Raw genomic sequence first — 26,884 nt, 5'->3', positions numbered from 1 at the left:
GACTGGGCCTGAAGCTGTACCTCACTGGCTTCCTCCCTTCCCTGCCCTCTCCCCAACTTCCTACCAGATTCTTAGGGCACTGCCTTCATAAACCATTTGTACACCAGTCCTCATCTCAGAGGCTCTTTCTACAGACCCAACCTAAGAAGTAACTTTATCTTTTTCTTTTCTTTTTCTCACTCTAGAGGAGTGGAAATTGTTTCTGAGGGATTGAGAGAGTAAACATCAGGGCTGAGACTCACTGATAGGAATGAAGGCTCCAGGGTGACCTACTGGATGAGGAAATGTCCCAAAGCCCTAGGGTAACCCCTGCAGGAATAGTAACATTCTCATGCAGGTGTGCTGAACCCCAGAACATTCCATAACACCTCAGAAGAGGTTGCAGAGCCCAGCTATTCAGACAAAGCCTTCATACCACCCAGAGATGCTCTTGTTCTGTCATACCATCGCTTCAGACAGTGGATAGAAAGCAAATATGCAGCCACCACTTGCAGCTAAGAGGGAAAACCCATGGGTCTCAGGTATGGTGATCAGAGCAGAGAAGACATCTGAGCAGATGCTATCCATGAACAAGATGAAATGCCTCAATGCAGAAGCCATGAAAGAACAAAATAGAAGGAAGGGATGTGGGAACACAGCACAATGCACACAAGGAGTCAAAACTAGACAAGTGCATCAGTAAAGGACCAGAAGAAAAAGCCCACTATTGCTTGAAATTAGAGAAAATTTAATAGAAACATGAATCAAATAAAATTAAAATTAAAAGATGAGATGATAAAATTACAGAAGGAGATGGACATAGATATTGGAAAACAAAATTAGAACCCGGAAAGTATTATTACAGAGGAACAGAATGGATACTGTTGATAATATAATTACTGACCTAGAGGAAAGATTTAGGGTAATAAAAAAGAATGCATATTTTAAAAAAACAAAGAAATCAAAATCATTAGGGAGACAGACTGACTATAAAAAAGAGACAGACAATTTGTCTTACGAATAATTGGTATTCCTAAAGAAGAAAACACAACAAATGGAACAAAATATGTATTCAAAGATATAATACAAGAAATTTCCCCTGTATTTTTCCCCTGTATTAAAAATAATAACTGAACCTGACAAAAACAAAACAAAACAGTTTTAAAAGAGCATAATGTATGTCAGGAAAATTTGATACAGAAACCTCAACACAAAGACATATCCCATCCTAATTAAGTTATAAAATTTCAAAGTTAAGAGAGAAGTCCTAATACATCCGAGCAGAAAGAGCAAAAACACACACAATGGGAAAATCTGGCCAGACTCTGGTTTCTCTAAAGTAACATTCAGAGCCAGAATAAAGGTATTCACATCTCAGAGTTCCAAGAGAAAGAAAAAGTGAGCCTAGAATATGACACTCAGCCAAAGTTATTTCTATATAAAAGCAAGAAGCAGCCATCTGAATATTAAATACTTCAGAAAATACAGAACATATGGACCTTTTGGGGGGAAAAAGGAACTACTCATAATTAAATCCATCCAATTAACAGATAAATAATAATAGCAATAATAATTATAAATATAAACTCAGGAATTTAGAAATTGGGGTAAAAGAACTAGGGTTGAGCAGAGGATTCATCTAAATATAGAAGAAAGAGCAAGCAACTAAGGGAATTATGATACCAGAACAAATTATGACATTAACCTGGATAAGATAAAAGTCATACTATGACTGACAACTCTCAGGAGATGAGAGGTAAACTCATCAATGTCTCATCTTTCAAAGAAGGGAGTCAATAAGCTAAGCGTGAAACTTTGAAACAAACTCAAAACTTGAAACATACTTTTTGAAAATAATGATTATTAACTCCTAATGTTTTTCAGAATCTTTCCTTTGTATTTTTAAGGGATCTTCTAGGAAATAATTTTGTTTACTTTAAAAAAAAATGTCTGAAGTTCACAATTCCCTCAGTTTCATTTCAGTTATGTTTTCTTTTAAGTTCTAATAACATTAAATATAATACTCTATACTTTTAAAGAACATCTAGAGACAGTCATATTTTTATAAAGGTAAATATCTGTCACTTGAGGTCACCAAGTTGGCAGAATAGGAAGATGCTGAACTCACCCCCTCCCATAAACACACCAAAATTACAACTGCTTACAGAGAAACTCTCTGTGAAGATGACCTAAACACTAGCAGAAAAGATTTTCCACAATTAAAGACATAAAGAAGGATCCATTATGAGACAGGAAGGGGGATGGAGATGCAGTATAGTCAGGACCCACAGCCCTGGATTGGAAACCCACAAACAGGAAGAATATCACCATCATAGAGGACCTCTCCAAGGAGTGAAAGGTCTGAGCCCCACCTTGGTCTCCACAGCCTGGGGTCTTGCACCCAGAAGACGAGTCCCCAGAACACCTGGCTTTGAAGGCAAGCAGGGCTGTGTACCGGAGAGCCAGGCGACTATAGCAAACAGAGACTCCACTCTTAAAGAAGACGTGTAAAATCTTACACATGCTGAGACCAAGCACAGAGGCAGTAGTTTGAAAGAACCCTGGGTCAGACCCACTTGCTCATATTGGAGAGCCTCCAAGAGGCAGGAGGCAACTGGGACTACTCCCGGGGACAGAAACACTGGCAGCAGCCATTTTGGAAGCTTGTTCTACCATGATAACAGCAGTGCTGACAAGCATCTTGGAATCCTCCCTCTAGCCTATTAGCTCCAGCCCTGCCCACCAGTGGGCCAGCGCCAACCCTACACCCCCCTGGGTCATGCAGCCAACTGTGCAGGTAGCCTACCCCACCCTTCAGTGCATCCACAGCCACCACACAAGGCATGGCCTTGCAGTCAAGCATGCTGTGGCCCAGGCTTACACACCAGCATGCCCATAGTAATCAGCCCCACCACAACAGAAGGGGCATGCAGCCCACATAGGGGGTAATCCTAGAGCATACAGCTGTGGTGCAGAGGGGAGCATGCTGTTGGGCTCCATAGGACATGTCCTACATGAGACCACTTCTCCAATATGAGGAAACATAACCAACTACCTAACACATAGAAATAAACAAAGAGAAATGAGCAGACAAAGAAATATGTTCTAAACAGAGGAACAAGGCATAACCTCAGGAAAAGAACTAAACAAAGTGGAGATAAGGAATCTATACAATGAAAAGTTCATGGTAGTGATCATAAAGATGATCACTGAACTTGGGAGAAGAATGAATGAACACAGTGAGAATTTCAACAAAGAGTTAAAAAATATAAAAGAGAACCAAACAGAGCAGAAGAATACAATATCTGAAATTAAAAATACATTAAAAGGAATCAACTGTAGATTAGATGACAGAGGAATGGATTGCTGATCTAAAAGACAAAGTAGTGCAAATGTCCCAAGCTGAACAAAAAAAGAAAAAGAAAGAAAAAAGAATTTTTTTTAAAATGAGGATAGTTTAAAAGACCTCTGGAATAACATCAAGTGTACTAACATTTATATTTTAGGGGTCCCAGAAGGAAAAGAGAGAGAGTAGAAGAGAATTTATTTGAAGAAATAATAGCTGAAAACTTCTCTAAGCTGGGAAAAACAGACATCCAGATTCAGGAAGCACAGAGAGTCCCAAATAAGATGGTCCCAAAGAGGTCACACCAAGACACAGTATAATTTAAATGACAAAAATTAAAGATAGAATCTTAAAAACAGCAAGAGAAAAGCAACTAGTTACATACAAGGGAACTTCCATAAGACTATTGCTGGCTTTTCAGCAGAAACTTTGCAGACCAGAAGGGAGTGCACAATATATTCAAAGTGATGAAAGAAAAAAAAAAAAACCCCAAAAACCTACAACTAAGAGTACTCTATTTGGCAATGTTATCATTCAGTTTGAAAGAGACATAGTTTTACAGACAAGCAAAAGCTAAAAGAGTTCAACACCACTTAACCAGCTCTACAAGAAATGCTAAAGGGACTTCTCTAAGTGGAAAAGAAAAGGCCACAACTATATATACGAAAATTAGTGAGAGAGTGGCATGGACATATATACAGTACCAAACGTAAAATAGATAGCTAGTGGGAAGCAGTCGCATAGCACAGAGAGATCAGCTCGGTGCTTTGTGACCACGTAGAGGGGTGGGATAGGGAGGGTGGGAGGGAGGGAGACGCAAGAGGGAAGAGATATGGGAACATATGTACATGTATAACTGATTCAATATGTTATAAAGCAGAAACTAACACACCATTGTAAAGCAATTATACTCCAATAAAGATGTAAAAAACAAAGATAGTAAAAATAAGTCCAAATAGATCATATCAATATTTATCATAAATATAAACAGATTTAAGTTACTGATAAGAAGACAGAATCTAACAGGTTGTAATTTTCTTAATCTAGGGATATGGTGCTTACTACAAGAGACACACTAATACAAACAACCCAGAAAAGCCAAAAATAGAGAAATGGAACAACAACAAAATAAGAATAACAATTTTAGTAGCAGATAAAATCAAACTTAAAACAAAAAACATCATAGAGATAAAGAACACTATGTAATTATAAAAGGAAAGGACTCACCAAGCAGATATAACAGTCATGAATTGTATCTACCTAACAACAACATAACCTCAAAAATACATAAAGCAAAACTGATAGAATTATAAGAAGAAACTGAGAAATCTATAATCAGAGCAGGAGACTCTAATTCACTGTATCAGAACCTGGTCCTGCAGACAAAAATTACTTAGGATATAGAAAAATTTTACAACACTGTACAAACATGATCTAATAGATATATCTTTATATATATGCAGTCAACAAAAGAAAATATACATTATTTTCCAGAAAATGAGAAATATTTACAAGTAATCAATCTTATAGTAGAAAAAAACAGAAGTCTTAACTAATTTCAGAGAACCAAATAGCAACAATGCAGACCCCACAAAATTAAATTAGAAATTGACAATTAAAAGACATTTAAGACAAAAATATAGAGCACTTTAAAATGGCATTCCTAAATTACTCATGTGTTAAAAGTGCAAAGCTCAAAACAATTAAAGTATTTAGGGCTAAATAAAACAAAAGTTCTACATCCATAAGTTGTGGGATAAATTCAATACAGTTCTTGATAAATTTATTTACATAAAAAATAAGGGGGATGAAAACAACTTGAGAAGAAGAATAAACTCAGAAAAAGTGAAAGGAAGAAAATCACCTGAGGTAAGGATTAGAATGTGAGTAGTCTATTAAGAAAGTACTCTCAGAAGAATCCAGTAAGGAAATGGGGAAACATGATAAGGAAGGAGAAGAGTTGTTCTGTCTTGTGGCAAAGGAGTTGAGACTTCATACTCCCACACTAGCCAGTCATTGGCTAAAAGAATCCTGAGGTTGGAAGGGATATCAACTTCAGGCATTTCTAGATATCCATACCAGCAGGTGGCTCCAGTGCCCAAGAGCAGTTCTTTGAAGGTTTCAAGTGAAAACCTTTAATAGCAGAGCACACAGAAGCTGGGAGATGGGCACAATGAGGTGGCAAACAGGAAATAAATGTATTTGGTAAGGGCACCAAGGAAGCCTTCTGCAGAATTTTACTTAGGAGAAAAACAAACAACACTACTAAGAGAGATGCTCAATACAACAAAACCAGTTATTTTAAAAGAACAGTAGAGTATATAGATGTCTAGAAAAATAAATGAAGAAAAATACCAAAATTACACTTTTGAAAAGGCAATATTTGGGCAGCCAAGATTAAATAAGCCCAGGATAACCTATCTCTTTCACCAATTACAACAAAAATTCTGGACAAAATGCAAAAAGCAGCAACCTGAGGACTTTGAAAAATTAAAAATTCTAGAGCAACCACTAAGAAAGAGTCAATAAATTAATCTAAATGAAATATACCCATCAAAATCCAAATAACCCAAAAGGAGGCAGGAAACTAAGAGGAGAGGAACAAAAAGTAGAGAAGACACACAGAAAACAAAAAAATAAAATGCTGGACTTAAATCCAAACATATCAATAATCATATTAAATGTAAATTATCTAAATATACCAAGTAAAAAGGCAGAGATCATCAGTTTGGATTTAAGGGGGGAAATGCCCAACTATACACTGTGCAAACACTTAAGGGAGAATTAATAACAATTCTACCCAATTTATTGCAGAACATAGAAAAGGAATTAATATTTCCAAACTCATTTTGTGAGGCCTACATTAACTTGATTCCAAATTTAACAAAGACATTATAAGACTAACTGATAAATAAACAAAGAAACTACAGACCAATATCTCTCACGAACATAGATACAAAAATTCTCATGAAAATATTAGCAAATCAATTTCAATAATATTTTAAAGAATAATACATCATGGTCAAGTGAGGTTTTATCCTGGGAACTCAAGGTTAGTTCGACTTTGCAATCAATGTAAATAAATCACCATATTAACAGACTAAAGAAGAAAAAGCATGAGATCATCTTAATCGGTGCAGAAGAAGCACTTGACAAAATTTGATCATTTATAATTTTTTAAAGTTCTCACCAAACTAGAAATTTATAGGAACTTCCTTAACCTGATAAAGGACATCTACAAAAAACCTACAGATAACATCAAATTTAATGATGAAAGATGGGGGACTTCCCTGGTGGCACAGTGGTTAAGAATCCGCCTGCCAATGCAGGGGACACGGGTTCGAGCCTTGGTTTGGGAAGATCTCACATGCGGCGGAGCAACTAAGCCTGTGCGCCACAACTACTGAAGTCTGTGCACCTAGAGCCCATGCTCTGCAACAAGGGGAGCCACCCAAATGAGAAGCCCGTGCACCACAACGAAGAGTAGTCCCTGCTTACCGCAACCAGAGAAAGCCCATGTGTAGCAACGAAGACCTAATGCAGCCAAAATTAAAATTAAAAAAAAAAAGAAAGATGTAATGATTTCCCCCTAAGATTAGAAATAAGGTAAAGATACCTATCCTTATCACTTTTATTCAAACTTATACTAGAAGTCCCAATTAGTACAATAATGCCAAAAAAGGAAATAAAAGGCATACGCATTGCAAAGGAAGAAATAAATATCCCTTTATCCACAGACATGAGGCCTATGCAGAAAACCCCAAGGAATCCATAAAAATAGCTCCTACAATTAATAAATGAGGTCACAGGATACAAGATCAACGTACAAAAATCAATTGTATTTCTATATACTAGCAATAAACATTAGGAATTCAAATTTTTAAACCGTACCATTCACAATGTGTTTAGACAACTTACCAAAAAAACCCAAAACACTTAGGTATAAATTTAACAAAACTTGTGTCAGGCCTGTATGGAGAAAACTTCAAAACACTGCTAAAAGAAGAGAAACAAAGACCTAAATAAATGGAGTGATAAATTTGTGTTCAATGATTGGTGCCTCAGTGTTGAAATGATCTACAGATTCAATGCAGTCCCAATCAAAATCTCAATAGAAATTTTTGTATACATTGACAAACTCTCTAAAATTTATTTGGAAAGGCAAAGGAAATAGAATAGCCAAAAATTTTTGAAAAATAACAGCAAAGTCGGAGGACTTCCACTACCTTATTTTAATACAGTTGACCCTTGAACGACATGGGGGTTAGGGGTGTCAACTATACCTGCTGTTGAAAATACACATGTAACTTTACAGTCAGCACTCTGTATCCACAGTTCCACATCCATGGATTCAACTAACCACAGATTGTGTAGTACTGTAGTACATATTTAGTGAAAAAGTCCACATATAAGTAGACCCATGCAGTTCAAACCATGTTGTTGAAGGATCAATTGTACTTGTCATAAAGCTACAGCAACCAAGACAATACGATAGTGTAAAGATAGTGTGACAGTATAAAAATAAACATACAAATCTATGGAATAGACAGAGTCCAGAAATAGAACCAGACAAATGTAGTCAACTCATTTTTTATAAAAGCACAAAGGCGATTCAAAAAAATGTTTTCAACAAATATGATTAAATAATTGGGTAGACATACATACACACAAAAAAAACTTCAATACAAACTTCCCACTTCATACAAATATGAACTAAAAATGTATTAAAGTAAAAAATGTAAAACTAGGGCTTCCCTGGTGGCACAGTGGTTGGGAGTCCGCCTGCCGATGCAGGGGACACGGGTTCGTGCCCTGGTCCGGGAAGATCCCACATGCCGCAGAGCGGCTGGGCCCGTGAGACATGGTCGCTGGGCCTGCACATCTGGAGCCTGTGCTCCGCAACGGGAGAGGCCACAACAGTGAGAGGCCCGTGTACCTCAAGAAAAAAAAAAAAAAAAAAGAAGGAAAAACAGTTTGGTGGAATCTTATAAAATTAAACATGCATTTACCATTTGACAGCAATTCCAGTTTGGGGTATTTAACCAAGAGTATTGAAACTTATGTACAGGTAAAATTCTGTACATAATTGTTTATAGTAACTCTGTTCATAATCACCAAAAAAATCTGGAAGCAATGAAACTTCAACTGGTGAATAGATAAACTGTGGTATAGGCAAAAAATGGAATATTATTCAACAATACAAAGAAACAAACTATTGATACGTACAGCATGGATAAATTTCAAATACACTATAGTCAGTGGAAAAAAAAAAAAAACGCCAGACTCAAAAAGCTACATACTGTGTGATATGGTATTTCGGAAAAGGTAAAACTGTAAGGATGGTTGCCAGAGATTGGGGGTGTAGAAAGTACTTGACTGCAAAGGGACATTATGAGGAAGTATTGGAGGGTGATGGAACTGCTCTATATCTTGATTTTGGGCGTGGCTACATTTGTCAAAACTTATAGAACTGTACACCACATAGTTTGAATTTTTCTGTATATAAATTGAAAATAAATAAGAACAATTTTTAAAAACAATATTGGGAATGAAGGAGAGAGAAAATTGAAATGAAGTAAAGATGTTTTTCAATCATAAGAAAATAATATAAATAACTTTATGCCAGTAAATTTGAAAATATTGACAGAGACAACTTTTGAAAAAATATAAATTACTAATATTGACTCAAAATGGAAAACTTGAATGGACAAAGAACCATTAAATAGGGGCTTCCCTGGTGGCGCAGTGGTTGAGAGTCCACCTGCCGATGCAGGGGACACAGGTTCGTGCCCCAGTCCAGGAAGATCCCACATGCCGCGGAGCGGCTGGGCCCGTGAGCCATAGCCGCTGAGCCTGCGTGTCCAGAGCCTGTGCTCTGCAATGGCAGAGGCCACAGCAGTGAGAGGCCCGCGTACCACAAAAAAAAAAAAAAAAGAACCATTAAATAAATTGAATGTATTTCCAGGCAAAAATCTTCTTCCTAAATGGACAGCAAACTCAAATATTTTACGAGCAAATCTTCCCTAGATTCTAAATATACCACACCACCTTATTAAAAATTAAAAAAAAAAAACCCTATTCCAGTAAACAGGAAAACTAAAACAATCCAATTCATGTTATAGGACTACTGTAACTTCAATACCAAAACCACATAAAGACTATACTGGAAAACAAGTGGAGACTAATTTCATCTACGAATAGAGACTTTTCAAATCCAGCATTACATAATGATCAAGTGTGTGTTATCCCAGGAATGTAAAATTTTCTAACATCAGGAAATTTTCTAATGATAATCACCATAATAAGACTAGAGGGGAGGAATAAGCACATGATCATCTTTATAGATACAGAAAAAAAACTAATTGCTGAAATAAAACATGCCTTCATAACTTACAAAAATATTAGCATACCAAGGCAATTGCCTTAACTGGTAAAGTTCAACTAAAATTTTTTGGTAAACATCATACCTCTTAGAATAATTTATTAACTTTAGAATAATTTATATTAAAGATAGTAAGAGGATAAGAATGACAATTTTGACTGCTGTTATTCAATATTTTGGTGGAGGTCCCAGTCAATTAAATAAGAAAAGATAAATAAATCAGTGGAATAAAGATTGGAAAGTAAGAGATAATTATGATTATTATTAGAAAATAACAATTCCTACATAGAAGTTCCTACATAGTATACACACACACACCAGGAATTCTGGATTCAAGAAAAGTATACAAAAAATAGTAGTTCTCCTAGAATCCAGCAAATAAATCATTAGAAAATGTCATTTGTAAAAGTACCATTCATAGTAGCTGATAAAACTAGCCAAAAATATAATGCAGCTGTTTAATATATTTATGCAAAATATTACAAAGGATATACAAATACCAAAATAAATGAAAATATATACTAAAGTTCATGGATGAGAAGACTCATTATCATAAAGATGTCAAGTTTTCCCATATTAAACTGTAAAATCAAAGCTATTTAAATTAAAATCCAAATGCTTTTTTTATGGAGCTTGGCAATCTGATGCAAAAATTCAAACTGAAAGTTTAAAGAAAAGGATAGGTGACACAGTTTTAAAACTAAAGTGTAAAGAGGGAGAATGTGCCTGGTAATAGATTTGTCATAGAGCTAACCTCATTGAAACAATGTAGTATTATTCAGAAAAGACAAATAGACCAGTAGAACCTAAGAGAAAGCACTGAAACAGACCCAGGCTAACATAGAAACTTGAATTTTAACAGATGTAGAATTTACAAATTAGTGGGGAAAGGTGAACTGTTCAACAAATTGTGCTGGGACAATGGTATATCTATTAATACATACACACATATATATGTTAAGTCTGTATGTATATCTATATATGATGTGCAGAGAGATACCGAGATACCGATATAAATCTCTCTGTGTATGTATATGTGTGCATATATACATAAGAATATTTATATAAATACTGTGTGTATATATATATATTTAGAAAATGCGATCCAGGAATTGTAAAATTATAAAGGTGAAAATATAAAAAGGTTTAGAGATAGAAATCTTAAGCACAATACCAAGCGCATACACCATCAAAAAGAGTAGAATGATAAATGTGATTACATTAAAATTTTAGATGGTGTCTGTGTGTCAAGACACCACAATTTTTAAAATAAGTCATAATCTAAGAGTATATATTCCAACACATAATCAAGATATTAGTATTAAGAATATACAAAGTACTCCACAACACAATTAGCAACAAATAGTTTATAGTCAGATTCATAAGAGATGAAACCCAATTGGTCCATATGCATATAGCATGCTGCTTAATTTCATTAATATTCAAAAAGAATTCAAATCAAAACAATGAGATATAATTATTCCACATCAGAGCATATCACCAGATTAGCTGAAATTTTAGAATCTGGCAATATGAAGTGGTACTTGAGGTTGAGAGGAAATAAAAACTTTCACAAGTTGTTGGTAGGAATTAAAACAGATATAACCACTTTCAGAAACAATTGGCAAAAACTGAATGAAGTTCAAAGTTCACGCACCCAGTGGCTCAGGAACCCCACTTCTGGGCATGTACTGCAGAGAAAGTGATCACAGGTGCTCAAGAAGATATGCTCATGAATGTTCATGGCTACAATGTAAAGTCCACCACTAGGAGAACAGATAAATGATTGTGGTGTAGTCATATGATAGGATGTAGCCTCATCATTAAAATGAATGAACTATATGTATACACATTAACAGGGATAAATCTCAAAAACATAATGTTGAGTAAGAAAAAACAAAGTGGCAGGTATGCTGACCCTGCTTCTGTTAAACGTGGTATCACACACAACAATCCTTCATGGATACATATACATGAGGCAAAAGTATAAAACCTGATAAGGAAGCTAAACACCCCACTTTAGGGAGTGGCCCTGGGGAGATGTATAAAAAGGGTCTTTGACTGTACCTGTAACCACTTTCCTTAAGAAATGAGAGAGGAAAGGAGGAGAGAGACATGGATGATGAGAACATGGTTATTGCTCTATTTTCTCCTGTATTTTGTTTCTTTCTGTTTGAATTCTTTTGTAACAAAAATAAGAAAAAGAAGGAAGAGATGAGGGAGAGAGGAAGGAAAAGACTGAATGGAAATTCACCAAAATGTTTAGGGCAACTATCTCCTTAGAGCATTGTGGGGGATTTTAATTTTTTCTTTATACTTTTTCATATTTTCTAAATTATCCCCAGGAATCATGTATGACTTTTATAATCTGAACAAAACAATGCATGCTCTTTTAAAAGCACCTTGCTAAACTGTTGTGATTTAAAAGCCTGGATTGTGGAAGAGAGACTGGTATTTTGGACATCCAGGCTAGCTCTCATAGCGACTTGTGCAAGACAGGTTTCTGGGGGAACTGATAAGGGCACAAATGAATTAAATTCCACTATCAGAGCCACCTCTGGGTCTCAGGGGGTGAGGGTTCCAGAAGTCTTGATCCCTGTGCCAGCCTCTGGGGGACAGGGGCTGCAAGAAGAGATAAAAGCCAGCTTTATTGTTCTCTCTGAAAATCATTCTTGAGAATTGCGGTAACTGTCCCCATAGCCAGCTTATCAAGGGAAGGTCCCCTTGATGCCCTTTAAAACATGGCTGTGACCCCCTAGAGCTCCTAGCACATGAGCATGGTCCTATGATCCTATATGCAGCGTGTGGGCACCGTGCTCAAACTTAAAATTTACCTGGGGTGGCTTTTACATTTACTTCTCAAAACGACTCTGGGAAGTCTCAGTCTTGTCTCACAGTGGAAAAAGACCGAGACTCAGAGAAGGTAATTAACTTGGACAGGGCCACCCAGCTAATACATGGAGCAGAGTCAACAATCCAGGAGGCCACATAGAGCCCTAATAGTAGAATATTAGGCACCAGTGACAAACTAAGAAAAGAAAGAATTCTTGGATCAGGATGGAACGTTCCCAAAAGTCCTAAATCCACACCAAGAGAGCAGCCCCAAGTGTAGGGGCTGGGTGGGCCTATTCGGAGATTAGACTCTGGGCATTCCCATCCAGACACCAGTCCCCTGGTTCTAAGGGAGGGGTGGTCCATGTAAGTAAAAGCCCGCCCCCTGCTCCCATCTCCACCTCTTATGCTTAATTATCAGGCACTTAATGTTAATACATGAGATGTTGGAAAGGGCTAGATGAATGGGAATGAGAGAAATCCCAATGTGGTCTCCCATCAGTCTTTCTGGTTGCTCTTAACTCTATTTTCTGGAGAGGATCTGTTGTAGTCAAGCTCCAAACTAGTCATTTTTTACCACCATCAGCAAAAACACACAGTACTTAGAGGCCAGCATGGGCCCTTGTGCGATCCAGGCAGGAGGCAACCCATGGGGTGGCTATTCCCCAAAATTGAAAATGGCTCTGGAAAGCCCTGCGGGTTTCTGTATACCAGCCTAACTACCGAGGTCCCAAAAGGGAAGGGAGGAAGGCTGGAGCCTCTGGCCATCTCCTGACTTCCTTCCCAGGACCCCTGAACCTGCCAACACCAGGCCTTAGCCCAGTACCCATACTGGGTAACTTCATCTCCTCTCCCCATGGGGCAAGCTCCCTCTGTATACCAGGGTATCCTGGGGCCGAGAATATGCCCATGAAGCAGGTCTCACCCGCCACACAGGGGATTATCTCAAAGCAGCAGGAACAATTACTCATTGGCATGGAACTGGGAGCCTCTGGGGGCAGCACACACTGCTGTACACGTCTGAGGTTGCTCTCCAGATGGTCTGGGGTCCACTGTTCTCAGCAGAGCCTGATACCCCTAGGGCTGTAGTATCATCTTGACCCAAAACCAGGCTGCTTCTCCCTCCACTCCTCACACAGTCCTGCAGGGACCAGGCAGGAACAAACTGGGGACTCCAACTGGGGGTCCCTGGGGTGGTGGGGCAGCAGCCTAGAAAGCACATGCCCCTCTAAAAGGACAACTCCACTCAGGTTATAAGTGGGGTAGAAGCAACACCCCAGACAACTACATGTTACCCTAATGGTGGAATTCAGGCAGCAGCAGCAGGCTAAGGAGAGAGACAGTTGGGGGTAGGGGTGGCTGAGTTTTGACACATGAGAAGGAAGGACCCATCACGCCAGAACTTCCAATTTTTCAATTTTTATACGAAAGTACTCAAATTTGTAACAGTGGCAACTAATTTTAAAAGCTCTAAATCTGTCTGGACCAAATCAAACAAGTACACAAGTTGGACTTGTCCTCGGGGCTACCATCTGGCTTGTGGGCCGGCTAGTGGCAGGTCCAAGTAATATACAACCATCACCCCAATAATGATAATAGAAGACAAGTCTCACTTATTATTCACTTGCCGCCATTGACATCAGTTTATGCTAAATCAACCCAGTTAGGTAGGATCACTGGAACTTTCAGTGCCTCGCACCTGGTCCATCCCAGGTGTCAGCGGTGCTGGGGTGGGCGGGTCCACACATGCAGACACCCAGGGCTGCCCAGCCTCTCCACCCTCCTTCCAGAAGGCTGTCTTCTGGGGATGGAGGATGAAGTCTTCCAATGGGAAAGTTGAGCCAACTTTGGAGAGCCAACTGTCCAGAAGTGGGGTCCCCTGGAGACAAACTTCGGCCAAAGGGGGACAGGAATCAGTGGACAAATGCCTCAACCTGCTGGCTTTGGAGTGACAATTCTGAGGGCATTCTGCATGCTACTTTGCAGGGTCCCCAGCAGGAGGGAGCCTCGCTGCCCACAGCAGCAGCCAGCTCAACAGGACACTGTTCACTCCCTTTTCCTCTTCCTTCCTCTCACCCCCCCTCCACGCCCTCACACCTGCTTCCTGGCATCACCTCCAGGTGCTTGCCTGCACCCAAGTTCTTCAGTCAGTCTCTGCTTTCAGAGGAATCCAAATTAAGACAGATGGTTTGCAGATAAAGACGCTGAAGCTCGGGGAGGTTACGTAACTTGCCCAGAGCCACTAAGCTGAGAAAGGACAGAGCTGGGCTTGAATAAAGACAGGCTGGCTCTCAAGTCCTGCCCTTAACCACTGCCCACTGCCTCCTTAGAGAAAGTCAGCCAGTCCCTTTGGCCTCTCTCCCTCTAAGCCCATGGCCAGTTCTCACCTTGTGAATCTGAACCCCTTGGTATACCCAGGGGAAAGTGTCAAGAATGTAGCACACCCACCAAAAAGCAAGAGTGTCTACCCTGGAACTGGGCAGAACTGGTCCACTGCACACTCCAGAGGGTCCAGGAAGAGTCCAGTGGGAGACCCCACCCCCATGGGCTCAGGACACTGCCCCAGGCACCCTGGGAACTTACCTGCCTGCTCCCCCTTAGGAAGGGCCCACAGCACCCTCTAGGGACCAGCAAGACCCATTCGAGCCTGGAAAATCAGAGCTGAAAGAGGCCTGGAGGGCCTGAAAGCCTCTTTGCTCTACAGACAGGAAGGCTGAAGCCCAGACAGGGGCCCACTCTTCCCAAGACCGCCCCCCTCACCTCCACCCCAGGTTCTTGATGAACAGAAGGCACATAAAGAAGAATGAGTTCCAAAGGCTTTGCTTTCTCCACTACAGGGAGAGGCGGGTCTCCTGCTTCCCAGGACTGCACACTCTCTCAACTGGGAGGGAGGAGGCCAGGCAGGCCACAGCCTGATCGCCTCAGGGGCATGCCAGGGAAGCCAGGCAAAGTTGGAGAGACAGGGTCCTGGGCACAAGGAAGTCAGGGAGGGAAGCGAGGCTTCCCTCCCTGCAGCAGGACCCCGGCTAGGAGCCCAGGCCTGGCTGCAGGATTGGCTCTGGCACCCTCTGTGGAACCCTGGGCCCACGGGCTCCTCCTGCATCTGTTTCCCACGTACCCAGCAATAACCACAATACCAATTAAGCTTTCCCTTGATGCAGGCTTTTCCTGCATCACAACAGCCCAATGGCTCACTGCTGATTTCCCTATTTTAGAGCTGAGGAAACTCAGGTACAGAGTGGTTACGAAACTCGCCCAAGGTCACACATCCTACCCACAGCCCTGTGGGCTCTCTGATTCCAAAGGCCATGTGGGCTCCCTTTATTTTTAGAAAAGATGGTCTTAAAAGGAGCCTCAAGTCTAGCACTTTCAGGTTCCTTAATCTGCTGGATAATGGAAGAAGGAAAACCCTAAAATGTCTGTGTTGAGAGCCTGTGCAGACAAAACAGCCAACCCTGAGCAAAAGGGGCAGAACACAAGCTGAGGCATCCAAGGGGGCAGTGAGTGACAAGCAGCCAGGCCAGGTCCCAGGATGCACAGGTGGACACGTCACTGGGCTGGGAGCTAGGGGGGGGGCCTCAAACCTGGAATCCCTGGGCCTGAGCCCTGGGTTTGCCTGCAGACCCCAGGCCAAGCCACACCCTGAGGCCTAACGGGGTAAACCCACCTAAGGGCCTGAGCCCAAGCAATGAATTCTCGGCGGCATGAGAGCAGAAGAGTCGCTGTGGGCTGCGGAGCCTAGGGCCACACTCCACATCCCTAGGAAAGCAGAAGGTCATTGCCAGAGGGGCCTGCTCCTGGCCCCATACACAGCCACAGCAGAGCAGAACTGCTGTCGGCCACACCAGCCACCTCAGGGCTGTGAGTGACCTGCACGGCCTTTTCCCATGGGAGTGGAGACTTCTCCAGCTCTCCTACACATCCAACCCCTGCAGCCACGCCAGCCAGGGTCCACCATCCCTCAGGGCCCAAAACGCAGTCACTGACCTTAGTCAGGAGAGAAGTCAGCCCAGCCTCTGCTCTCTGCCCACCCTACTCCCCGCCCCCTGCCCCGCCCCCGCACACACAACCCGAGCATTTTAACCCCTTCACAAGACACACACCCCCAGCTCCTTTGGGGTCCAGCCCCTGGAGAGAGTGTCAGTCCTTCCCAGGCTTGACTGGCCCCTCCCCCACAGGGTGGGTGCAGATTCTAAGAAGGAGGGGAGGGGCTTGAGGCCTCACAGGCGCCCTCACCGTGGGACTGGAATCCCTCTTCTCTGCCTCCGGGCCTGGAGCTCTGTTAGCCAGGGCTCCGCATACCCCGCCCCACACCATTACCTGTTATCTTAGCCTTGGTCCAGAAAAAAGGAGGGGCAGACGAGGAAACTGTCAGCTCACACAAGTGAATCTCATCCATTTTGGTGAGGCCCTGTGAGTGGCCAGGATAGCTGTGCTGTCCCCGTGTTTCTAGCGAAAAGCCTGAGGTCAGACAGGGCCACGTTGCAAAGCTGGGCCTGGAGCCCAGGCTCCTGACACCCAGATGCTTTGTCCCTCCCTCCTGTGTGCCCCGGTCATCACTTGGTTGTTCACACATCCATTCAACAAATGCTTGCAGAGCACCCAGGCCAGACCCCATCGGGCACTGACCCGCACAGCTTGGATTCTAGCTGGGCCTCTGGACCGCCTTCTCCTTGGGGTCTCAGTGCCCAGAAAAGCATGCATGGTGCCTCTGGTCTGGGTCTTTCCCACTGGACCAGTCTCCCCACATGGCTCCATCTCAGAGCCAGCCCAGGGAGTTCTGGTTTGCAGAGACAAAGCCAAGGAGAACATCAGCTCCTCCATGTGAACAGGAGAAACCCTGATTTATTTCCCGGGTGGGGAGGATCTTGGAGGTGCCGTAGGAGCTCTCAGGAGGAAATGATTTCATGTCAGGGTGTTTCACTGGCTGGGCCACAGCACACAGATTTACTGTTCCAGGAAGAACGGGAACAAGGACTGTGATAAACTGTAGGCCGGAGGCGACCAGAAAAGGTATGTGGAGAGAGCTTGGCATCAGGAGAGATTTGTGGAAATTTCTTGAAAACAGAAAAGAGCCCTAGTTTAAAATATACTAAATAATTCCCACCAGCATATTCCCTTCCCACTGTGCTCCCAGGAACACTCTTCCACGTCCTCCCAAAATCTGGAGAAAGAGCAAGCCAGAGAGCCCGCCCTCCCAGGGGCCCCTCAGCACAGCGTTCCTGGCTGCTCCACAGCCTGGGGAAGCGACACTGACCATTATTTCACCGCAGAGCCTTTCCGTGTACCTAGCACATGCTTAGCGCTCCCACACACTAGTATTTATTGCCCACGTGGATGCTCTGAAGACGGCATCTCTATTACCTCCGTTTCCCAGGTGAGGAAACTGAGGTTGTGAGAAATTAAGGAATTTACTCAAGGTCACAGGACTTGGTTCATCTGACTGCAGATTGATTCTTCAAAGTGCTGTACCAGGCTGCCCCCAGCAGTGATTGAAGTGGCCCAGGATGAGGACCCTTACCTTTGAGAGTACTTAGGAGTCTCAGGATGGATGCTTGAGCGAGGGGGGCAGGCAGCCAACAGGCATCTTCTCTGTCCCTCAGAGCCCCTCAGTGTCATACCTAATCCTTCCCAAAGTCCATTCTAAGCCACCACTACATTTAATCCTGAGGAAGGAAAGAAGGTCTGTCCAGCCCCACTTTGTACATGATATGAGGGGGGAGGGCCAGGGCCTCCCGGCAGAGTGGACACCATGCCATGCCTCTGGTTCCAGGCAGTGGAGAGGAGGTATGGGGGGACTGCGTGGGCCCTGGCCTGGTGGAAAGTGGGATGGGGGCCCTAGGCCAGGCCACAGGCAGCAGAGGTGGGGATGCCTGGTGGGAGCCTGGCAGGTGGGGGCTCCAGGCGCTCCCAGCCTCTCTCCTGGCCTCATTTCCCCAGGTCGCAGCTGTGCTCCTTACATTCCTAGGGCCCGCTGACTGACTGATCTACCTGGTGCTGCCAATTCCAGCTCTCAGATGCCCCACAGGGAAGTGGAGTAGTGGGGAGGCCTCTCCTGGACCCATCATCCACTGAGCAGCTCACCCTTGCCTGCCCTGGGGCCTGGGTATTGAGGGAGGGCAGTGGGGCTGGGAGAAGCAGGGTGAACAGCCCGAGCCCATGGGCCTGGGCACTAGGAACCAGAGCTCTTATCCCTCCTGGACTGCCAGCTCTGGCTATACCCACTTCCACACCCACATGCTCCCTGCCAGTGCAGGGGCTGCCAGATGGGAGGTCCTGCCTGGCTCCCATCTGCAGGCTGGGTTTCCCGGGAGCAGACTGGAAGACTTGGCCCAGCCAGGCTGGCCTGAGCAGGACCCCCTAAGTCAGAGACCAGAGGAAAACATCCTGTCTGGTGGAATTTGAGAGGCCCTCCCAGAAAATCTCCAACAACCACTTAAATATGCCTGAAATGCACCATCTATGCATCATTTCTTTGAGTTATGCATGAGCCACCAGGCCCCCTCAAGCAGGAAGCCTCCGGTGGTGTCTCTTATCCAGCGAGATGGAAGGAGCAGCCCCCAGAGAGGCATGGGAGGAGGGACTATTCAGATGGGGAGAGAGGGAAGACACCTCAGCCTTCTTTCACCTGATCCTCCCTGCAGCCCTGCCAAGTCTGTGCTCATATTTTCACCCACAAATGGCCACGATGGAGAGGCAGCTGGAGTCAGAACTCAAATCTGGGTCATCTGACTTCTGAGCTCTTTTCCCACAAAGAACTGCAAGGAAGAAAGGATAAACAATACAGTAAAACTGGAAGTGAATAATAAATGTTTAATTTTTAAAACTTAATCCTTTGGAGCTTTTAAATTTTTTTAAATTTAAAACTCTCCCACAAAACTCTTGGATCAAATATTAATAGATTCTGCATGCTACTTAGAAAAGAACAACAAAGAGCTGTTCATATCACCATATCCCAAGCTATGGGATCCATCCAAAAGGAGACTCAGAGGAAAATTAATAGCTTTGCTTGGTTTCATTACTAAACAAGAATAAAAGTAAATGAACTGAGCATTCAATTCTATACATTAGAAAATAATAGATGAAATGTAGCATAAGAAAGGCAGAGACAGGAAGAGGCTTCAATAAGCAGGCTTCTGTCCTAACCTGAGAAGGAGGGATATCCAGGTTCCCACTTCATGTAAACATGGACGCTTTGCATAAAATAAAACAATATGGATGCTTGAGAGTATTTTGTAGATGATTTTACCAATAGAATCTGTTGAAATACACATTGTGGGATACTTCCTTAGATTAAAACTGTTTTCTCTGTAAAATATTAAATAGATGCAGCCCTTCAATATGAGGACCAGACCAGACCTTGTGAATGAAGGTTATCAACCCATATCCAGAATGACCCAGATCCAGCACTTTCTCTTGCTTACACTTTCTCTCTCTCTCTCTCCCCCCACACTTTAACTCCAGCTATCAGATGCAAAAACTAAAATGTCCTACATAAATGGTTCTTTATGACCAATACAGATTAATTGAAAAGGTGAATTGATGTTGATGAAAATGTTAAGGTTAATTCATGCTAGTAACTAATAATGATAAAATATTAACGTTATATTTTTTTTACAAAAATGTCTATGGGGCTTCCCTGGTGGCACAGTGGCTGAGAGTCCACCTGCCGATGCAGGGGACACGGGTTCGTGCCCCGGTCCGGGAAGATCCCACATGCCGCGGAGCGGCTGGGCCCGTGAGCCATGGCCGCTGAGCCTGTGCGTTCAGAGCCTGTGCTCTGCAATGGGAGAGGGCACAACAGTGAGAGGCCCGCAAAAAAAAAAAAAAAAAAAAAAGTCTATGGGCAGAAAAGACTATAATGAGGGCAGAAATTCTGAATCAGGTTCTACAGAAAGTCCAAAATGAGTGACTTTGAAGAACACAGCATGTTGCATGCGTGAGTTTGAGGAAGGACCTCGCCAAGTTAATGCCGCCTCCCCTGAGGGCATCCTGCACCTCCAGCACTAGCCCTGTCCTCAGGAAAGCAGAGCAAGCTGGCTCCCCGGCACCTGTGAGCATAAGTCACATGATTAAAGACCATGCATCTCCTCTTGGGCTTCAGTGTTTGTGATAACGGCTCCTCTTCCTGCAGCCTATGAACTGCCAAGGGCAGAGGCCAGAAACTGGGGCTCATAGGACCCTCCAGGAAGCCCACTATTATGTTTAGCCTAACGTAAGTACACATCAAAGAATAAATTCTGTAAAACTTTAGCACGACTGGAAAGATTCCACCCCTAGCATAAACAAGGCCAAAAACATAGGAGATGATGAGGAAGGAGGAGAGGAAGAGGAGGAAGAGATAAAGGGACAGAGGAAGGAAAGGAGGAAAGAAAGCAGCTCATTGTAGACAGATGGCTACCAGCGTTTACTTTGGACATCTCTGCCAATCAAATCTTAGGATCATTCAGTGTCCACCTCCACATTCCCAGGTCATTCTCATCCCATGAGATCTGGCCTGGGCCCACAGTAATGATTATCTCTATGATACATACATTTCCATATTTGACTATAATTAAATTAGTAACTATTTTATTTTTTACCAGTTTTATTGATGTGTAACTTACATACCATGAAATTCACAGAAATTACTTGTAAAGAATGCATAATGAGCAATTAGGAGCTGAGCAAAGTTATTGGGTGAAAAGGAGCTCTGTGAAGTTGCTTGGGGACGTGCGATTCAGACACACATGGAATCGGACCCTCACTGAGGAGCGGCTTCTGTGCACTGGACCCTTTGATGACCTTCCTGAGCAAGAGCAAGGGCATGTGGATTCCAGGAGGCAGATTCATGTTTCCAAGAATTCCAGACATTCCTGCAGGCTGAAGAGCCCCATTTCATTGCACAAATTATTTCTCTGAAAGCTGTTGAAAGGGATTGAGGGCTATAATTAGAATAATGCCCTGCAGGATTACATTCACAAATGTAATTGCATAACCGTTTAGAGGTAAATGGCGCCAAGAGAGGACAGAGTTTCTCAGGAACGCAGGGAGGGAAGGTACAGGCACTTCCTGTGGAGCAGCCCCTTCCTGATGCCAACTGAGCCAAGAGACAGTGGAAGATGAATCTGAAGATCCCTCACTCCTGAACCAGCTTGTCTTGGGCATCGGTCCACCACAGACTTCTCAGTGATGGTGTTATCGAACACAAGTTCACGTGCCCGATGCTCAGTGAGGCCAAACAAACCAAAATGATGGAATCTGGAGCAGAGAAAGGTTTATTGCAGGGCCGAGCAAGGAGAATAGGTGGCTGGTGCTCAAAAAACCCTGAACTTCCCAAAGGGTTTCAGCAAAGCATTTTTAAAGACCAGGTGAGGGAGGGGCATCCCAGGGTATGGGATCAGTTCATGTACAATTCTCTGATTGGTTGATGGTGAGGTAACAGAGTGGGTAACATTATCAATCCTTAGGCGCATGTAAGTCTGGCGGCTACGTGCTCATGATCATCAAATAGTTAATTTCTTCCATTTGATGGTGTTTTTTAGCAGCTGGAAAAGTCAGGAAATACACATGAGATACTATTATCTGGGTAAAGAGAGAAGCTACAGCAGAGGATATGGGGGAGGGGTCTGACCCAGGAAGCCCCAGAGGGTCCTGTTTGATTATAATGGGGAAACATTCAAATATGACCCAAACTGGAGTTTTCAACCAGCTCCCATTAAACACACCTCAAAAGAGATGATGGGTTTAGAATCCATCAGCTGCTTCTTATTGTGCTCATAGAAACCCCGTCTGTGGCACATACATGGTTGCAAGCACAGTGCACCTGGTCACATTGGGAAGGTACATAGAATCTGTTGTCTCTCCCCTGAAGCCTGGGGAGTATTCAACCCTTTGGAGATTCTCAAGCACTGTCTAGCTGAAGATAATGGATTGTTCCTATTTCATAACCGAGATCAACATGGTGACCACACACCTGGGCTTCCCAAGAAGTCCTGACCTCCTATCGCTTCATTCTATCTGCCGTGCATTATTCATATCTATTCAATGTGCCGTGATTTCCATAACTTTGTAAGGTAGTCCGTATGTTTAAATGTGCAACTAAGAAAAATACATTTTGTTGGTCCAAGTGTCCTAAATTTTGGCCCAGAAAAAAAAAAAAAAACATAGCTGTATAAGTAGACCATAGTTTTGAAAGCCATGACAATAAATCGCATTAATTTGGTCCCATTAATGTGGAGTATGTGTTAATCCCATAGGCCTAGGAGGAAGCTTAGCTTTGAAGAAAGAGTTTGCTTTCTAAGCAAAGAAGGATGTGAACAAACCACAGTAAGCATAACCTACTTAAAAGCAGATGTTTTTCTTAAAGAAAAAGGTGCACATTAAGTTGTACCTGCTTGGGAGTCCTAATCTCCCAGGTCACTCTTCACTTTAGACATCAACCGACCCTCCTACTGCGGAATTTGGAACTCCAGGTCCCTCACCCATTCCAGCAAGCAAGTGCTTCCTCCAATACTGAGTTAAGAAAAGGATGTGCCCCTGGAGATCCACTGAGGCCCAGAGAGGAGAAGGAACCAGCCCAAAGTCACACATCCTGCAGTTCCACCCAGTTGTTAGCACCTCAAGCTTTGCCTCACACAGATCATGGTTCTAATCTCAGCTCTGTCTCCTATGGTGTCTCTTAATGGCCTCCTTGTGCTCACCTATGTAAGGCAGATGAAGGCTGGAGCTCCCCTACCCTCTGAGGTCCAGATAAGACTGGTCCAAACTCCAACTCCACATTCTGTGAAGTGATCGCAACAAGATCTCTGCAAATCCTGTTCCACTGCACAGCCTCTGTTCCTACTGCATCAGCTCTGTCAACTTTAGTAATATAATAGTCAGATATTTTACCACCAAAAGCAAATTTATTTGGGAATAGCCAGAAGAATTGCAGTTGGGGATATGGAAACTATGGTAGACCATAGGCAAATCCAGAGAACAAGGAAAGGGAGCTGGCTTTTATAGGGAAAAGGAGGGAGTTGGGAGGGGCTGTAATAACCAGAGTCCATTGAAGGAAGCTGGGAGCCCAAAGTATGAAGGCTTCTCATTGGTTGGGCTGCTGCAGTCTCAGATTGGCTGGGCTGTCAGGGTGGAGAGAAGTTTCCTTCTTCCTGCTTGATAGTAAGGTGGGTTACACCTTCCTGTCAGGATGTAGGCATCCTGTGGGGGGGGGGGGGCGGCGGAGCGGGGCGGGAGGCTATGACAGCTCCCTCTACAGGCCTTCTTGACTCCAATTTTAGCTGAGGTTTCTTTAATTCCACAACTCCAATGGAATGCCTGGCCCATCTTTAATTCGCACACACCCACTTGCAAATGTGCTAGGCTTTGCTTAAGGGAGTCCTCTTAGGTTAGGTTCCCTAGCAGCACAAGAGGGGGCCAGATTTTGCACCCCCTTTGTCATTCAGTCATCTGCTGTGGGGAGCAGGGGTGTGTAATCAGCTTGGGGCAGTTCCCCCGAGAGGGGGCAGCAGCTAACATTCACAGTTTGGGGGTGGCGGTGTGAAGCAGTAGCCCAGTAACCCTGTAACTGGGTCTGGCCGGGCACCACCAGCATCTGCGACAGGGACGACATAGAATGGTGCTCTGAGGTTTCCGTCACAAAAACACAGCTCCATGCTCAGCATCAGACACCCAGTTCTTACAATGTCCCAGGCCCGCACCTCAGGGTGTCCCTCAGCCACACGACTCCACCTTCATACCCTCCTGCCCCTTTACTCCTGTTTTCCGCCCCTCTTTCTGCTATTTCCGCTCCCTCTCTGGAAAAAACAATTTTCATTTTCTTCTGTAGAACAACTTAATCATTCTTTTATTCTTCTGTTGCCTGAGCTGCTGCTAACACCCTCTGTATATGGTGACCACCATCCTGGTTCACCAGTTTTAGTACTAAAAGTCCCACATCCCAGAAACCCCTCTGTCCTGGGCAATGGAACACTTGGTCACCCTCCAAATTGCTCTTTCATCCACTGTGACTTATCAAGGCTCCCTCCCAAATGGACATTAAGTTCGGTGTTTGCTAACATGGCTAATCATCTTTTCTTTGGGATCAGGAATGAGTGGTGAATTACATCAAATGCTGCTTCAACCTATATTAAGAGACTCACATGATTTAATCTGCCAGTGAAGTGATTACATTAGTATATTTTCCAATGCTGAATGGTCCCCTGTTGCCGGAATAAGCCATAGTTGAACACACTATATGTTTCTTATGATCTCATTCTTGATTTGATGATATAGTAAAATTTTGTAAGTAACTTGTTTCTAAATGAGGTTCATCTACACTTTTCGTTTGCTGCCTGTGTCTGATGTTGGTGCCTGGAATAGACTCACCTTGTAAGCTAAGCTTGGGAACCTTTCCACTTTTCTCACACCCACTTCCTTCCTGCTCAGCCTGAGCACATGAGTGAAAAATGAAAGAAGAGAGATATTCAAATATATAACATAAGATATTTTCCTCAAGATGAAGAACTTAATTTTTGCACCCAAAAGGCACAACATGTTCAGGAAAAATTGTGTTAAAAGTGATAGATATCAAGAAACAGAATAGTTAATAAAGAGAAATAATTCTTTGTGCATTCATAGAGGAAAAAGTCATTTTCAGAAGGAGAGAGGTTCATGAAATCATACTGGGTTCAGACTTTTCCTCAGCAATTTTCAATCCAGTGGATAAGAGAGAAATGTCTACAAACTGCAGTGAAAATGTGAACCTAAAATACTATGACCATTCAATTTGTCATTTGAGCAAAAAGAGCAACAAACATTATGAAAGAACATGAAGGGACTCAGTAAATATAGCACCCAGGAACTTTTCTTTAAATATCTAATTGACAGTTATATATAGGCAAAGTGTATCCAAAGGAAAAGGAAACTGGAGAAATCATGATATTAGGGGAAACAATATAGAGAGGTGGGGGGGGGGGTGGTTTGGTGTAACCTGGGAGTCTCTAGAGCATAGCTGAGGAAAGGCAGCTTTAAAGGCAAGACTGTATATGTTTCAGGTTGTCCTTGAAATATAAAATCAAGAGACAGGCATTTCTTAGCATGGAGAACTCAGGCAACACAGCACCAATGATTCTTGAAAAGAAAAAAAAAAAACTATTTCACAATAAAATAGAACATCAAAATAGAAAAAAAATGTAATGGAAAAATAATGAAAAAATGACAAGCACTGAATATAATAAAATATAGAAATAAGAAACCCTGTAGAAGAGAATTCAAAAGTTATAAGCATAGACAAAGTAAAAGAATAACTTTGTGAATAAAAATTGGCAGAGAATCTTCAGAAGAAAAAAAATCTGCTAATTTCCTCATCTTTTAGAATCCAAAGGCAGCTCAAATTGTCTAGAACTGAAACATCCTTAAAATAAAATGACTCCCAGCTTATATTGTTTTTCGTAACTTTTTTTCTTAATCTGAGGCTCTCTTTTAGGAATGATGGATTACGAGGTAAAGAAATATAGTTTCCATTTCACTTCAGGTTCTTCATTGCTGCTATTAAATTCAAGTAAAATCTGACAATTTTATTTTTAAATAGCATGTTGAAATAATCTCATTTTATCAAACTTTATTTATGAATCTGTACATGTTCCTAGAGAGACATCTAGAATGACAACCACCTAATTTTAACAGTTATGCCTGGATGGAGAGATGTTAGCTCACAAACAGGACTTCTCTTTTCCTCTTCTTTTTTTTTGCCTCTCTCTTTTGCTTGAATTGTTTGTGATCATGCATTATCTTTGTGAAATCAATAAAGCCATTATTCATTAAAGGAAAGAAAGTAAGAGAGAAAGAGAGGGAGGAAGGCAGGGAAGGGGGATGGGAGGAAGGGTTCAGGTATAGAAATGTGACTCAAATTGGTTGATGGCACTCACTCCTACAAGTACTGCTAGAACCACTGGGGAAGGGGAAGGGGGTCTCTTTCTGCTTGAGCAGCTAACCTGGTCAGATGACAGCACATAGACAAAGGGGGCATCCACGTGGGGGAGCATGCAAGGGGATTAAGCTCAGAGAGAGGAAGGCAGATAAACACATAAAAATAGACAGCAGTTGAGCCCCTGGATCAAGCCATGCCTGAAACCTAAGCCTTCTGGTTACTGAGTCAACAAATTTCCCTCTGTCTAATCCAGGTATATAATGATTTTCTACTGCGTACAACTGCAAGCATTCCAAAAAAGCAGGCTTCGAAGGCCCTCCTAGTTTAGATTTGGGAATCCCTTTAACCTATAAACACCTCCCTGCTAAGCTCCTGCCAGTACTCCTGATTAAGTCTCAGCTGCACATCCTGTTCCCAAGGCTAATTGTCAAGTAAAGCAGTAGTAAGTGGCAGA

This window comes from Grampus griseus, assembly GCF_964374135.1.
Source record: "Grampus griseus genome assembly, chromosome: 19".
Lineage (NCBI taxonomy): Eukaryota > Metazoa > Chordata > Mammalia > Artiodactyla > Delphinidae > Grampus > Grampus griseus.
This window is presented reverse-complemented; position numbering follows the sequence as displayed.